The sequence below is a fragment of the Grus americana genome, chromosome 4 (genome assembly GCF_028858705.1).
Source record: "Grus americana isolate bGruAme1 chromosome 4, bGruAme1.mat, whole genome shotgun sequence".
Lineage (NCBI taxonomy): Eukaryota > Metazoa > Chordata > Aves > Gruiformes > Gruidae > Grus > Grus americana.
The window spans coordinates 65,190,027-65,203,322 of NC_072855.1; the positions used below are offsets into that span (position 1 = coordinate 65,190,027).

At 40.1% G+C, this 13,296-nt stretch overlaps 1 protein-coding gene across 5 annotated transcripts in view; it reads left to right on the plus strand.

Annotated features, from left to right (window-relative positions):
* The window catches only part of WDFY3 (WD repeat and FYVE domain containing 3), a 183,749-nt gene that overhangs the window by 22,973 nt on the left and 147,480 nt on the right, over positions 1-13,296 (plus strand). For 4 of the 5 annotated variants that reach the window (XM_054823601.1, XM_054823604.1, XM_054823603.1 and 1 more), the window contains exon 2: positions 12,752-12,845. The gene's annotated coding sequence lies outside the window, so the exon portion shown is untranslated. Of the gene's footprint in view, positions 1-10,434; positions 10,454-12,751; positions 12,846-13,296 lie in introns of those variants that run through there. The other variant, XM_054823602.1, reaches the window with a different exon arrangement.

The following is a 13,296-nucleotide window of genomic DNA, read 5'->3' on the forward strand; positions in this document are numbered from 1 at the left end:
AGAACATGTTAAGGGGAAGGAAGGACCAAGATGTATCATCAAGTAGCTGCTATATTCCTCTTTCTAAATGTTTTCCCCTCTCCCTCCATCAGCAAAAAACCAAAACCAAACCAAACAACTAACCCCCCTGGCAAAAACCCAGGACAAAATTCCACATGGAAACTTAAAATTCATGCATATGCAAACTCAATAACCACAAATACATTTAAAACATTTGCCAATAAAGATGTGATTCTATGTCCTTGTTAACAGGGAGAACTGGATAGCTGTGGAAAATAACTTAAAATTATGATCTGTTGATATTTTCTCTTAAGATATCTCTTCATGGTTGACCATACAGACCACTCAAATAGTGAGGTTACTGGATGACTGAAGAGACATAACAATTTCATGTTGGCAAGTGACATTTCCTGGACTTAAGTCATTCAGTGTCTTTAATAATTTTTTTCCCCTGTGTTTTAAAACTCACCCATTTGAAATAGTCTGGATCTGAAACTTGCTTCCTACTGAGTCTTTTTACAGATCTTGCGCTTCGAAGGGAAGGCCTAAATTCACCCGTGATTTTTTTGTGTAATACATGTCTGAAGACTTGGCAGGACAGGTTCTCTTTATGTGGAATATGTGCTTGGATAGAAGGAAAACATTGAAAACTAAACCTGTTACCTGCTTTCTTCCACTTCTTAGGATTGCTAGTAACTTGATTGCATCAAGTTACACTGTTAATTGGAGGATAAAAATGGGTATTACTTAGTGGTCTGAATCTGATCCAAGTTAATAATGATCAGGAGTGTGTATTATGAGATGTCTTTGTTGGCCTGGGATCTCTTTCTTGGATCTAACATCTCAGAAGAAAGGAAAGGAGAAAGTGATGAATGAACTAAGGAACGAAGGGATTGTCTGGGGAAGACACTAAGGAAAGTTGGTTTGAATTTTGACTGTGAATTTAACAGCACAGGATCTACTCTGTGGAAATATTTTAAATATGTACACAGTGAAAATTTAGCTATCATGCCTGAACAAATTAAAGCCCATGAGCTAAGCATTCTGTTGAGCTCTTCCTGTTGCAAAGTAAAGTCCTTTTGAGGAACTTTGACTAGTGTGTTTCAAATGCTGAGTGCTACTTTCTGGAAAAGGAGAAAGAAGTACGTGGTCATAATTTTTGTAAATTGTTTTAAGAGTGACTCCATTTAGACACTTATTTCTTTTTAGGACTTGATCTGCAGTACCTTAGTTTTCTTTTGGTTCAAGAAAAAGGCAAAATTAATTAGTTTAGTATATTAAGTGCCAGTGATGAGCCACATGAGGAGGTCTGACCCTCCCAAATGGCTGCGGGAGCTAGTCTTCTGTTCAGTGTGGGAGTCACTAAAGGAAAAGATGACTTTTTACTTTGGACACCCTTTGATTTCACATTGCAGGCTGAAACAGTTATTTGGGTATTCAGTATTGGTTTAGTTTGTTAGTATTTGTTGGGATTTTTTAAAAATTTATTTCTGACACTTATATTAAGCTGGTCAAGACAGGAAAAGTTTGATTCAAAATGAGATCCCTGGCAGCTGCCAAGAAAGCAGAACCCAAAGCTGTGAGGACTTTGCAGGCAGTCTGCAGAATGAGCTCTCCCATAGAGCCTGAGCCTCAGAAACACGGTAAATAATCTTGGACAATATTCAGAAGGTCTCTCTCCTATCAGGGTGGTGGTAGCAGTTCAGTGGACTTCTTTCTTTCCAGGTAGCTACTGGAGTGAGGCATCATCTCATTTACCATCAGAAGCTGGTAAACTGTGCAGTAAAATAGACATTTATGGGAACTGTTGTCTTACTGTTCATTTTCTAACATGCTTTGTTACATCAGTTAAGTTAGAAGTGACTTGGACTTGGAGAGAGCTGTCCGAGTATATGCTAGGCTTGCAGCCTCATGGGGTATGAACAACTGGTTACAGATAGGAGTTTGAGGAGCTGGGTAAAAAGACTCTTTTGTGAGATGAGAATTGGAGTTCCGCAGCACTCTTCTGAGAGGTGAAGGTTGGCAAGTTGAAGTGAGATGGCTAGCACCACAACAGCTACAGAAATGTTTTATAGCTCTACATGTGCTTTGGAAACAAAGTCTGAGAGCTGAATATTCCTGATGTAGCATGTCATAGAATAAATATATAAACCTTTATTGTTAGGATTTATGTATATCATCACCTTTGATTTGTTCAGTTGCGATGTTGAACAGAATCTTTAGGATATATATATTTAAATATATACCTGTCTGTACTTTGATGGTGAGGCTGCTTATTGCCTTAACTCTGTTTGAGCTGGCAAAATTCTCTAGCAAGAAGAGGTGTGACCCAGAGACCTTCCGAGAACATTAACATTTAATTTAGCAGAGAGGAAACAATTTCTTGGAATACACATTCTTCAAGTCCAAGGTCACTGACCAGAAAAGAGTTCTTGTAGAACAGAAATAGCTACCCAGAAATGAAACTGCCTCTGCAAATCTGTTTCTTCTGATCCTGGAATACCTGGACACCAGCTGTGCAGCACACAGCCAAAAAACAGTGTGCTTAGCCCAGGGCAGAAGGACTGGTGGGAAGTGTCTGCAGCCTGGCTGGCCAGTTACCTGGAGAGCTGCTTCCTTTTTGCTTGCTCCCCTAATTTTCCTTTCACTCCATGCACACTGAGCAAGTGGCTTAGTGCTGCACATGTTGTGAAGCCTTGTTCTAGGCTTTTGGATGAGGACACTGTTGAGGAGGTCTGTGTAGGCTGGAGCTGCTGGCCAGGAAGCACGGCTACCTTTCCATGATCCGTGGGGCAATTTCTCCATGTTGCAGATGGACAAACCCCAGTAATGCAAGGTCAGCTCTTGCCCTTATGAAAATGTTACCTGAAGTACAGCACCACACAAATAGCTGTGCTGTTGTCAAAGGCAGCTCACCAGGGCAGTTGCTCTTGGGCAGTACCCTGCACTTGACTCCAGGTAGGACCACTGAAATGTTGCCATGCCATGTGAACCATGTTAAGGAAGGGTTACGAGTGCAGGTCTCAAAATGTTGTCCCCACACTGGGGGTGCTGGAGAAAAACTTGTCACAGCACTCGTGCTGCAGAACATCGCAGCTGGAACAGCTCTTGAGGAACCCGCTTGGGTCTTCTAGGGCTGGATGTGAGTCAAATATAAAAGATTCTGCAAGGAGGTCATAGGCTTGGGAGGGCCTGCCCTCTGCCCAATATGTCCTATAGTATGTCTGCTTTCTGTTCTTTTCCTTCTGTTTTTCATTTACTGCAGACTTAATGACTGTTATTCTGGCCCCGAAACAGATGCCCAGAGAGAAAACTATGTCCAGTGGTGGAAAGGTTACCTTCCCTGTTGTAGCAGATAAGGAACGAAGCTGAATGAAGACTGTTGATCAGAGTTGAAAGAATCCATACAGTTGAGACATTTGGTAAAGCAGAGCAGTGAATCAACTGACTTTGTGCATTAAATGTTAGAATGGGACACTGGGATTAAGACTCACTGTACAGGTGACAGTGGGGAAAAAGAACCTCTTAAGATCTCTCAGGTTTGAAGAAACCTGTGCAGGCCTGTAGTCCAACCTCCTCCTCACAGCTGGACCAGCTGTGAGATGGGACCAAGTTGCACTGGGCTCAATCCTGTTGTGTCTTGAAAACTTGCAAGGCTGGATACAGCACAGCCTCTCTGGGCCCCGTCCTGGTGCCTCTCTGTCCTCAGTGGGGGAAGAAAGCTTCTCTTTATATACAGTCTGAACCTCTCTTCTATCAATTTATGCCTGTTGTCTCTTGTCCTCCCACCATGCAGTGCTGTGAAAAGCCTGGCTTTGTCTTTGGTTTGCCAATAGCCTGTGGCACCTTTTAATATAGGTCGGCCTTCAGCCCTGGTTAGGAAATTGTAACTTTGTGATTAATTAAATAAAAAGGAATATGAGCTTGGGATTAATGACAGGGATAGCATAGTGATATATTGATTATGTTATGCAATATAACATCAGTGAGTGTAGCCATATTGAGCAAGCTAGCATGTAGATACTAATTAAGAGGGAAAAATCTTTATTTACTTTTGAGTGTATTATTTGGAATAACTTACTTTTTAAAAGAAACAACTGTCCCCCCACCACCGAGGCAATTGAACATAGTCCTTAAAATTGTGTTGCAAGCCTCCAAATATCATTGAGGTAGCTGAGCTGTTCTTAGGAGTGCTGTAGCATCTGTCCTCCAGGGAGGTATCTGACCTTTGGATTTCAGAATTTTAGATACCAGTGATTTAGATAATCAGGGTTTTTCTCTGTATCCAGAGGGTTTTATTAATTCCTGTGGAGAGCTAAGGGATTAGCAAGGCATTAGCTTCCTGAAAAAAACAGAGAACCCCTCTCTATTATTCTAGTTTTTGTTTCTGATTTGATGAGGCAAAATGTTATGTATGTTCAGAGGTTTATTTTATTCTTTCATAAATAAAATAATAGCTTGTATAAACAATACAGACTCACTATTTGAATGTGTATTTGACTAATCTGATTAAGGGCCCCGTCTTTTGATATTTGATCATTGATTACAAAGTATGTACATGGTCACTAAACTTTATTTTAGAAGAGATGACCACTGTAGAAAGCTTGTGTATCTCCAAGAGGATAAGGATAGTCAGAGATGAGAGGCACTGGACACAAGCAGCAACAAGGTAAATTACAACTAGGATAAAAATTTACAACATGAAGGTAGTCAAACACCTTCTCAAAGAGGTAATGGGATTTCCACCCTTGGAGATGCTCAGAACTCATGTAGACCTCTGAGCAGCCTGATCTAAGCTGACCCTGTGCTGAGCAAAGGTTAGGCCATGTGACCTTCATAGATGCCTTCCAGCCTATATCATTCTGTACGTACATGTAAACAACATCCAGTATTTCTGTGATAGGAATCATAGTGCTGTAACATTAAGACCCAGTTACTTAATTTGAAAACCTCTATGTAAAAAGATAATGCTTCTCATCAAGCAATTTAATTAATGAAATTTTATGTCACAGGTGACCTGCAAGTCAGTTCAGCATATCTGTGTAGGGAGCATCTTGAGTTTAACGCTGACAGATTGTGATTTATTTCTACAAGAAGCAGATTTCTTTGCTGTTAAGAGCAGAAGACTGTTTATGTGTGATTGTGGATTAATGCATCCTTGGCAAAGACTTCTGTAAGTTGAGGTTTGAGTAGAGTAGATGAGAATATTCTGAAGACAACTTGAAATAAATTTTACTAATCTATTTAAATTTACATGGTTTTGATGGTTCATTTGGAGGGAGAATTAGCATTTATTTCCATTTGGAGCATCAACTTATAATAGTAGATATTATCAAAGCATGCAAATTTAATTAGGAAGTAATTAAAGAGTGCAGTAACATCAAGCGTGTGTGACAATTTTCTTGTTCCTTTTCCAGTCTAATTTTGGCCTTGACTTAACATAAATGCACAGTTTATGGAGCACTTCTTCCTTCCAGTGGCATAGAAATCAGGGGTTACGTTAAGTCTTCCTGACTCTTCCAAATGACTGCAGTAACACTGAAGCAAAACTTTGGCTCTCCAACAGAACTTCCCTGCAGTAAATGAGACTGGATTTATTTCCTTGACTTTCATTGTCTTGCTCTGAAAAAAGCTTGAGTTGTGGTGTTAAACTTTCCTTACTTTTAAATTCTACCCAGTGCCAAACTGTTGAAGTTCTTTTTTGGTGTTCTGCCTCTCTGTATATAGGATGCTTCTGGAGGAGACGTGAATGCAGCTGCAGCTCAAGCAGTTTCTCTAGGGTGATGACTCCTTTTATTGTACCTAGTTGGTACTTTACATATCTATCTTCTGAGCGTTTGCTATGTTGAGAAGAATCTGGCTGAAAGGCAACCCATTAAAGGCCAGAATTTTTCAGGTAAGAAGGGATTATTGTCTGAAAGGCATAGGGGTGCCTGAGATAGCATCTGTCAAGGGTTCTGTAGTTTGATTGCTTTTAGCTCTTGGATGGCTTCAGTGGAAAGGAGCAACATTTAAGAGTTGGAGCTAGTAAGGTAGCTGTAATGATCTGTCATTATGACCCCTTTTGTGAGGGTCCTCCCCTTGATGTTGACTGTGAAGGTGTCTTTTTTTTTCCTTTTTTTTGTTTACTTTTTTCCCCCACCTCCTCTCTAAAGATGGTTAGTTGTTGGGAATATAGGCAAAAGCATTCACATTGTTTTAGCCTGGTTATAATTGAGATTGCCCGCTCAAACAGCATGTCTGTCGTTTGTGTGAGAAGTAGAGGTTTCATCTGGTTACAGTGCTTATCATGCATCTCTGGAACTTGGAGACAGGACATGATCTGTGCAGAATTTTGTGCCCTTCATCATGCTTTCTTAAATAGTCAGAAAGCAGAGACATTTGTAATTTAGATCACTACATGTAAGATCTTCCCCCTCCACCTCCAGAAAGTTGTGTTTAAGGTGTGGTGGTGTTTCCCTCCTGCCCCCAGCTGGTATCTTTTTAGCATTGCTTGCTTTCCTACCTGTGTTACACTTGCTCTTGGGGACGGCATGAACACCAAGTTATGGATAGTCATATTCTGTTTTAAGTTGAAGATGGATGGAGCAATAGTTGGTAAAATTTTTTTTAAGCAGTCTGTGGTGACAAGTGTCAATAGACTTCTCTGTGTCATTTTTGCTGTTTTCTACTGTGAACCTATCTGAGAAAGTGGAGTGTGTGCCTTAATGCATTTCTTCATCTTTCTTGAGTGGGAGGAGGTTAATGGAGTCTTCACTTGGAAGTATGCATTCATTTGGAAGTATGACAAGAATGCCAGTAGTTGGATTTAAAAACAAAAAGCAAAAGAATCCAGTAATACCTATGAGGAGAAGAAAGTACCCAGGTTGCTGGAGTTGTGAAATTTCTTGAACAAAACAGATCTGGTAGCTTTACTTGTCCCTGCATTCAGGTTTACAATGCTCGAGCTTGGGTTAGCAGGAGGAGTGAAAAAGAAACAGTAAAGAGAAAGGGTTTTGGAGGGAGCCAGAAACTTTTTTACAAATGAAGCTGACTCTTCTGTGGGCTTTTAAGGTCTTTGTCAGAGGGAGACATCTGGCTCTTTCAACTTGATCCCACTGTTAAAATGGCTGGAGGTAGCTAGACAAAGTATTGCCCACATTTGCATTCCTTCTTTCAAATTCTACGTACAGCAGAAATATATTGTTACCTAACTTATTTCTCATCATTGTAGACAGTGTGAATTCAGATATCAGCTCCTGCTGGTGCTATATGGTCCTGACCTCTTGCCTCATCTGGCTAAAGATGTGCTTTATCTATCTTCATGTCTCTTGTAGTGCATCTGAGAGTGCACCAGCAATCTAGAGAATGTGTGCTAAGCACACATCTCTACTAGAAAAGGCAGAAATTAGACTTGGGTCACGTAATGTTTATGATCCCTTTGATTTCTTTCAGTTAGAAACAGGATTTAATCTCTGTCGGACATGGAGTAAGTACTAGCACTCAATTACTGTAATTCCTAGGAACAAGTGTTTTGAGCTTCAGTGTCAATGCCTTGTTCAGCTCCCACTGATGTGTATTTTGTTTGTATGTAATGTCTTCCTCAACTTCTCTCTGATATAACGTGTGTGAGTTTTGTAAATTTGCAAAATGAGGGAAGATGGCTGGTTAGTCTGAATCGGTTTCTATTGAATATCGGTGGTATGTAGCACAGAAGAAACCCAATGCTATTTTAGGGCTTTAAATTTTTTATATTCTGATGGCACCAGTATGGTATGTGCAGACTTGATAAACATAGTTTATCTACAGAGGAGTACTTGCAAAATACCTTAAATGGGGGGACGCAGCTAAGTTGGAAGTCTGCATAGCATTTGTATTTCTTTTTTCAGAAATGAGATGTACAAAAAAGCAGATTTTTATGGTGTTACTTTATCAATTTGCTTCCTTGCAGGAACGAAGTGGTTTGTGATTGCTGAGATTTGTTATTCAGCACTTTTTGTGGCATGTCTGGTGAGGGCAGCAATCAAATTCTGTTTGATTTGTTAAACTCTAGAAACAGTGCCTAGAACTACTGAGATACTCAGTCAAAATAAGAATAGAGACCTAAATAAACTCCTGGTGGAATACCTAGTGGGATGCGGGAGTGCAAATGTTTTATGTTACAGCGAGCAAGCTATTTAAGTGACAAGGACAAAGAAGTAATGGCAGCTAAGAGAAATTATTCAAATCATACATACACATTATTAGAAATTGATTTAAAATTATCAAAATAAATTCTGAAGAAGAATGTTTGGATAAGCAGTAGTCAAAGTTCAGTTGACTATATCCTTTACCTTAACAAAAAGATGTTTATAATAAAAAAAGTGCATTTATTATAAAATATATGCTAACCCAATGTGTTACGCAGTTAAAAAACCTAAAAACTTTTATTCACCTGATGGAAAAATTTTTTTTTTATAATCTTATGTAATTATAAAAAATACACAAACTCTTCAAGAAATGCCTGTATATTGGGTCTTGTCTGAAAAAGAAAAATGCCTGTTAAACTTGATGGTAACTGCTGTCAAGTATTGCTTATGTTTTTATTGGTCATGCTCAAGCTGGCCACCATAATACTATGTTTTGAAAAAGTAGTTGCAAATGACATGTTCGAACTCTTTGAAACAAAGGAAGCCCTTCAGTGCAACAGGGAGCTTTATGTAAGGGGGTGTTTTTGGTGACTGAAACTTGTTTTCTGAATGACACTCGATTTCTGGAAAATAATAGATGTGGCTGCTGCCAGAGTTCAGTGGTGGGTCATGAAAACGAAGCGTCTCAGAGCTGGGAGCCAGCAGCATGGCTTCTCAGTTGTGCTGGCATCTGCTGAATCACACGCCGTCTCTATGTACAGCAGTGCAGATGTATTCTGGTGGATGAGAAATCATGAAGGCATTTGTTTTGCATGGCAAGTGGAAACATGGCAACTCTTTGTCATGTTTGTTACTTGTCATTTACTTTTTCATGAGGTAAATACCACTTGACATGCTTTTGAAATGGTCATGAGGAGACACCTAATATGAAATAGGTAGTTTGGTTCTCTGCTATGGTTCTCTTCCATTATGGGTTTCAGCAGCCATTGGATAGTGTGGGATCTGCAGATGGGAAAGGCATCAGCCGGAGCGCAAGGTGCTGCATGTCTTCTCACTGTGTGTCTGGAAAGGTGCAGTCTGATTCAGGGTGAACTTATATTGCTTTCTGCACCCTTGCAGCGGACAGAGATGGGTAAGGAAGCCTGTAGGCAGTGCAGTCATGGAGTCCCTCATATGCCTCCTTGCCACCAGAAGGTCCATGGTGTCTGCAGAGGGTCAGGAACCTAGTTCGGATGGAGAGAGGGTGAATGCCCTAAGAAGTCTTCTAGGAAAGGTGAATTTGAGTCTTGATTTTTAGAAAACACAGCTCCTTTCCTCAAGCACAAAGAGGAAGGGTTTTGTTTTCAATGTTTAACATGCCAGTATATTTCCCAGAGGCATTTCTCCTTTACAGCAGAGACTCAATTAAGCAGGAGGTAACCAAGCTATGCCACCCCCTTGGCACTGACCAGAAAGGGTTCTGCTTTCTCAGAACTTGCAGCAGGGCTTTTGTCCAAGCATAGTGTAGTTGGAGGACATACACTAGCTGCCAGTTCTGCTTGGGATGCTCCTGAGCCTTCATTAGGCTGCAGTATGTGAGGAGACTGGCGTCGCTTGAGCTGTTGTGGGTGCTTCTGGAGTGTTGCTGTTTGTGACCAGCAGGGTCAAACCTAAGCTATTTTGCTACTTAGTTTGGTTATATTTCTTTGGAGGATGTCAGTCTTTTTGGATATTAAAGGTTGAAAACTTACTCCTTTTTCTCATTGCTGTAGTATAAATGGGGTGTGCTATTGGCTTTGCAGCCATTTTTGGTAACTCAGCTCATTACCACAGAGGATTTAAGCTTGGGCAATGCTAAAGATAGGTTGATATAAGTAAAGTAGGAGTGGTTTATTTTTGGCACCAAGGAAGGTATTTACTTCTTGTTAACTATATTTAAACAGCACCTCATCTCCCTCCTCCCCTCCTTCCCATCCTTCCCCTGTTAATTGGTTTTGAGACTGCAAGTCAGAACAACTCATTTTGTAATGAAGTATTTCTCAAGCCATTGTGACCCTAACAAACTTGAAATATGGTTGTAGGATAAATGCGAGGGAATCAAGACACAGAGACAAGGCATTCCAAGTGTACTCTGGGAATATAGATAAACTAGGTGGTTCAGGTCCCAAAAGACTTGGTTGGAGGCATGCTTCCTTGGTGCTCCCACAACATTCATTCTTTTTATTGCACCTAGTTTCTGTTAGATCAAGTAAATAATGTATATGCAAGAAAGTTGCAAGCTATCTTCAGGGTTTCACTTCCTAATGGTGTTTTTTTACAATTTTAGCTGAAGAAGATGCTGATACTACCCTTTGATTTCTGCTCAAGTAAGCTTGTGGGTTTTGAGTACTTGTAGTGTAACTGGTCACTTGAGCTTTGCAAATACAGTAAGTGTTAATTAAGTTTGGCTTAATCATAGTCTGATCTGATTTGAAGCCCATGCCTGAGACTTCCGTTGTCTGTATTTAAAAATTAAAATCTGTCATTTTGAACCTGAGAGGTTGGTGGTGATACAGTAAAGTTCGTAATAGAGTGAAATGCAGTTGAAGGTAACAGAAACTGCAATTTCCTATTTGTGTTGAGGTTTACAGCCAAGCTAGTCCCAGTAACTTTTCCTATGACAAAAAGACCATTTAAAAAATCCTCTTAGTTTAAGTATTTACTTGCTTCTGTAGAGGTAAAAATAAAAGTGCTCACCTTAACTCTTGCATTTGAGTTTTGTGGTCCAATTTCTACTGTTTCACACACTCTGCACACACAGAGTATTTGGTACTGGCTACTGAATCCTTATTTTCCCCCATGAACAGTTGCATGATGATGAGATGAAAGTGAGGGGAGATGAGACAGGTAGAAGCGGACCATGAAGGCCTTCCACAGGCACATCATGTTGAATAAGGCGAGGATACTGTAGACTGGGTTTGATGATTCTGCATGGCAGCACGGGCCTGCGGTATGTCGCCTAAGGCCTGGTATGAATCTGGACTTTTGCACTGGCAAAGATGCATCTAAGGTACTGCATAAATCATGAGTATGGATGCAGCGACACACATGAGACTGGATTCTGGGATATCTGCTGGTCTGAGTTTATCTATTTTATTTTAGTTATGGTGACCAATGCAAGTGGGTTGCCGGAGTTAATTTCCCGAGAAAAAAATTGTAAGCGGATGCTGTGTGGCCTGTGAGTAGGAGAGATAGGTGAATTGAAGTAGCAAAGGTGCTATTGAGAATGCTAGCATATGAAGTGCACGAGTGGATGGATCCCTCTAGAAATCAAACTCGTTAGTCCGTTGTCCTGTGTACTGAGGGTGTTGATATATTTCTCTAGTTTGTTGCTCAGATGCCTTTACCCATTTTGTTGATTAAAATATTATTTCTAAAACCAGGCTTCGCTCAACGAGCAAGGGCCCTTAGTCTTACAACAAAATAAACACAGGTTAAAAACTCCTGAGAGTCCCAAATGGTGTACTTTGTTAATTGACTTCCCTTCTCTGTCCTAGGAGTAGCAGAAGGTTTTATGATTATGGAAGATGGAGATAGAAGAGAACTTCTTACTCTAGCTTTTAATGCTGAACTCTTGCACTTGCCAGCAAGTTACTTAAGTTTTTAGTGCATACAATAATGTTGTAACAAAATGTTTTGCTGTTATTAAGCACTGCAACATCTCTCTGAGCAGGTTTGTCACATTAGTGCCACCTCTCTCACAAAGCCTTTCTAAGGTACCTGATACTGTGGCTGCTTTTTTTTAAACCTATGTTGATTTCCTCCTCTGAAATCTGCCGTGCTCGGTTTAATGTACAAAATAAAAAAACAACAAAAAATGTGAATTGGATTATTATAAAGTATTCCCAGTTGCTTTAGGTATGCCTGTATCGTGTAGTGCACCATAGCGTAGGAACATCTGAACTACTAGTGCTGAATGGGACTCGGAGGTAAAATAATGGTCTGCCATCTCATGGCTAATTAACCAGGTGCAGCATTTCACTGAGGTACCTAGTTTTTTGCCAGGTGAATAGGTGACAGAGGCAGCAAAACCAGCACTGCCTTGCGTTAGCTGCAGAATCTCGTCATGTATTCATGGAGTCATGCTAAGTGAGCTCAGACTCTGTGCCCCTTGCTGTCTTGTGTGTGTCCACTTGTAAATTCTAAGATAAGCATTTTGTAACTCTGAAAAAGAGGCAGAAAAACTAGGAGAGAGGCCAGGGAGAGGTTAGGCGACTCAGTAGCTTCACAGTTGCTCAGCTGTGTTGGGGTCAATGTAGCTTAGTTCTTATTCCTCTGCTGTAATGATGAGAAATCACTTAGTTCCTTGGAGGGATGCTCTTACTGATCACAGGCTGTCAGTGCATTAATTACTGGGCTTGCACTTTATAGTAACTCTTTTAGAAGTTCTTGTGCTCTCAGTGAGTATCATTTAATTGGGAAGATAATCCTTGTTTAAGCTTAATGCTGTGTGTTGATTTCTAGTTTGCTACAGCTCCTTTTTCAGGAGTTATTTAAAAGATTTCTTAGGTTCGTGAAAGTCCAGTTGTCAGAGGAGTGACTGCTCTTCCATTTCAAAAGGGCAAAGCTCTGTGATTGTATTGTCACGTTTATATTCTAACCTTTTTCCTTTTTGCTTTATCTAGTGAAAGAGCAGCTTTGGTGTTGAAGAGAAACTTGGAGAGGAATGGGCCCTGTTCTCTTGAAGCTGTTTGCCCTGATCCCAGGAATGCTGTAGAGGTTAGTGACGTGGATGCTTAAGAGCTTTTGTAGAAATTTCATTTTGATTTGTAATTGGCATGCTCTTCAATAAATTCTCTGCCTGTCACAGAGAGTTAATTCAGGCACTGTCAGAACATGGTCAGTTTAAAATTGCTCTACCCAAACAAAATTTAGGGGTTTGTTTATCTGTGTAGATGCTGTAGAAATATGTAGCTGGATGGTCACAGAAAGTTGTGTGGTACCATGCATGCTCAGAGTCAAGCTGCATTAAACTTGGAAGTTTTAATTAATATGTTTAAAAAAAAAAAAAGGCAAGAATGATCATAATACATGATTATTTTTTGAGTTTTTCAAGTCTCTCATTTTTACTTTGAGAGAAGAATACTCCTCGTCTTCAATAGAATGATAGGCTGGGAGAGGCCCATTCTATATCCACACAAAGGTAATGTTATCTCTTCTTTTGCCTCGG